Below are 3,240 nucleotides of genomic sequence, written 5' to 3'. Positions count from 1 at the left end.
TGCCTGCATGTAGGTAAGTGCAATGCCTGTGGAGGTCAGAAGAGGCTGTCAGATCCCCTGGGACTGTAGTTATGGATAATTGTTAGCTGCCATGTGGGTACTGGGATTTGAACCTGGGTCTTCTGCAAGAACAACCAGTGTTCTTAACCACTGAGCAATCTCTTCAGTCCCTAAATTATTTTTTTAAGATTTATTTTTAATTACATCTGTGTGTATGTCTGTGTATCTGTACGTGGGTATGTGCACTTGAGTGAAGGTGCTCATGGAGGCCAGAAGAGGGCATTAGATTTCCTACAGTTAGAGGTACAGGAAATCATAAGCTGCTGGTGCTGAAAACTGAACTTGGCTTCACTACAAGAGTTTTTACTTGCTGAGTGATCTCTCCAGTCTTTAGATAAATTTGTTAAAGTTTATTTATTTATTTATTTTTATTTTTTGTGTATGAGTATTTTGCTTGCAGGTATGTAAGTTCATCTGTGCTGTACAGTCCCCATGGAGGCCAGAAGAGGAAGTCAAATCCTCTGAAACTGGAGTTATAGATGGTTGTTAGCTACCATGTGGGTGCCAGGAACTGAACTCTGGAAGAGTAGTAAGTGCTCTTAAACTAATTATTAATCCCATAGAAGTGCTAAAATACCTGGAACTGAGGGAAAGTGAGGGGTCAACTCTCATGTTATTTAGTATTTGGAAGTCCTTGGAAGGTAGTGGAGGCAATAACTTATGTCAATATAACATAATTACTTGGTAATTTTGTGTTCCTTTCACACTTCATTGAAATAATTTTTATGATTTCACTTGAGGATGGCTCTCTGATGCCATAGGAGAACACATGGTGAAATTTTACTTAGTAATAACAAGGAAAGTTGGGGAAGGTAGGTTAATACTAGGACCAGTTAATTTAAAGCTTTTACCAGGTCTATAGAGTGTGCTACTGTGGTCATGGTTTGACTGCAAAAAGATGGCATTCAATTTTCAAAATCCATTTATTTTACCCCTTAGGCACTTATTTTATTATTTTCCTGTAGCTTTATTTGACAAAACAGCTAATGTGGAATCTTTTATTGTGCCAAGTTGGCTAGACTGAACTGTTTCCCAGAATTACTTTAGCATATGACTCTACCTCAGGTGGCCTGCAGGAGAGTTTGTTTTGCAGGATCTGGGGGCAGAAGTAAAGCAGCAGCTACATTTGTAGCTCATATATGTTGTCACCTATGTTCCTGGTTATTTAATTGACATGAGGCAGTGGTTGGACTACAACTTCTTAATAATAATTTATTTATTATTTTATGTGTATGAGTGTTTTGCTTGCATGTATGTAAATGCACCTGTGTTGCACAATGCCCACAGAGGTCAGAAGGGGATGTCAGATCCCCTGGAGCTAGAGTTATGGATAGTTGTTAGCCACCATACGGTTGCTGGAAACTCAACCCAGGTCCCCTGCAAGAGCAGCCAGTGCTCTTAACTGCTGAGCCATCTCTCCAGCCCCCTGGACTGCAACTTTGTCAGACACCTATACAGTCAAAGCCAAAGGTAGTAAGATCTGACAGCAGTTTCTGTCTGTTCTTGTAAAGTAGATCTTGCTTTTTAGTTCTGGCTTATTCTTGTTTCCCCTAGTTTTACATCTGTGCTCCTTACTTTCTGCCTTTCTTGTAGACTTCAAGGTTCAACACAGATGAAAGACTATGAAGCCAAAGATTGTTGAACAAACTTCTGTGAAAATGTAAGGTCAATTTCTTATAACAGATCCCTTAGCAAATTGTTCCCCAGTAGTTCTGATGTTCTGGTGGGACCCTGAATGATGTAGCCAGTAATTCCCCTTTCTCATTCTCCTGTTCTTTCCAGCAAATTGGAGCCCAAAGTAACTGAGACATGGGGGCGAGGAAATTACTCAGTGGTGTCTGAGATTGCGCTGGTGGGATCTGACAGTTCTTTGGAGGTACATCTAGCCCTCTTTCTGGTTTTCCCTATGTTTTACATGGCAGGCATCTTAGAAATCTGGTTATACTCACAGTGATCTCTGACTCCCATTTATATTCTCCCATGTACTTCCTGCTGGCCAGCCTCTTTTTTATTGACATGAGGGTTTCCTCCATTACAGGTCCCAAGATGATTTCTAATCTCTTCAAGGAGCGAAGAGTAATCTCCTTTCAAGGATACATTGCTTGGATGTTCTTTATTCACGTTACTGGAGGAACAGTGATGCTGCTGCTTGTAGTCATGGCCCTTGACTGATACATCGGTGTATGTCGGCCAGTCCATTACTGACCATCATGAACTTCAAAACATATATTCTTCTCTTGCTGGTTGTCTGGACCATCAGAATCATCCATTCACTGATACAGACTGTATTTGTTGCCAACCTTCCATTTTGTGGCCACAGTGAATTGGATAGCTTTTACTTTGACCATCCTTGATTTATTAAGCTTGCCTGCATGGTCACTTACAGTCTGGAGCTCATGGTCATTGCCAACAGTGGTTTCATCTCTCTAGGAACTTTTTTAGTTTTGATTTTCTCTTATGCCTTCATCCTGGTCACTGTTTGGCAGCATTCTTCTGGGAGTTTGTCTAAGGCTCTCTCTACTTTGTCACCACATCACAATGTTGGTCTTATTTTTTTTTGGCCCATGTATCTTTGTGTTTTAGTGGTATTTTCTCACAGTGCCTGTGGATACATTTTTTGGTAATTTGATGTAATAATCGCCCCGTTTCTGAACTCTGTCATCTATACAGAGGAATAAAGAGATGAAAGTGGCAATGAGGAGGATATTCAGTCAAATGCTGAGTTCCCAGAAGCTATTTTAAGAGAGTGTGGTATCAGGAAAGACAAGAATTTCTAACATTTTCTGGTACAAACAAGAATTCAGAGAAACACAGTCACATAGATACTTTTCTTACTAGTTAAATTACCAGCACATAAGATTTTGTTGATGTGTTTCTGTTCATAACCAAGGAGGATATAATATTCTTTTTATGTAATGTGTTAGAACAAGCGCTATTAATCTAGAACTGTTTCTATATTTTTCCACTCCCTCTTTGATAAAGAGGGCTCTCGACTGGCTTATTGTAAAATATCATTCTGCGTTCTGAGGAAGATCTACTTGTAAACTTTTTTTTCTTTTTGAGACAGGGTCTCCATGTAGTCCCAGCTGGCCTGGAACTCACTATGGAGATCAGGCTGGCCTTGATCTCACAGAGATCTGCCTGCCTCTGCCTTCTGAGCCCTGGGATTAAAAGTGTGTG

The 3,240-nt window shown here is 40.2% G+C and overlaps 1 pseudogene; it reads left to right on the top strand.

Annotated features, from left to right (window-relative positions):
- Positions 1–2,802, top strand: part of LOC103740527 — a 10,676-nt pseudogene extending 7,874 nt beyond the window's left edge.
- Positions 2,803–3,240: the final 438 nt, after the last annotated feature.

The sequence above is a fragment of the Nannospalax galili genome, unplaced genomic scaffold (assembly GCF_000622305.1).
Source record: "Nannospalax galili isolate Female #2095 unplaced genomic scaffold, S.galili_v1.0 scaffold999, whole genome shotgun sequence".
Lineage (NCBI taxonomy): Eukaryota > Metazoa > Chordata > Mammalia > Rodentia > Spalacidae > Nannospalax > Nannospalax galili.
The sequence above is the reverse complement of the archived record's forward strand: the minus strand, read 5'-3'. Positions and strand labels throughout refer to the sequence as shown.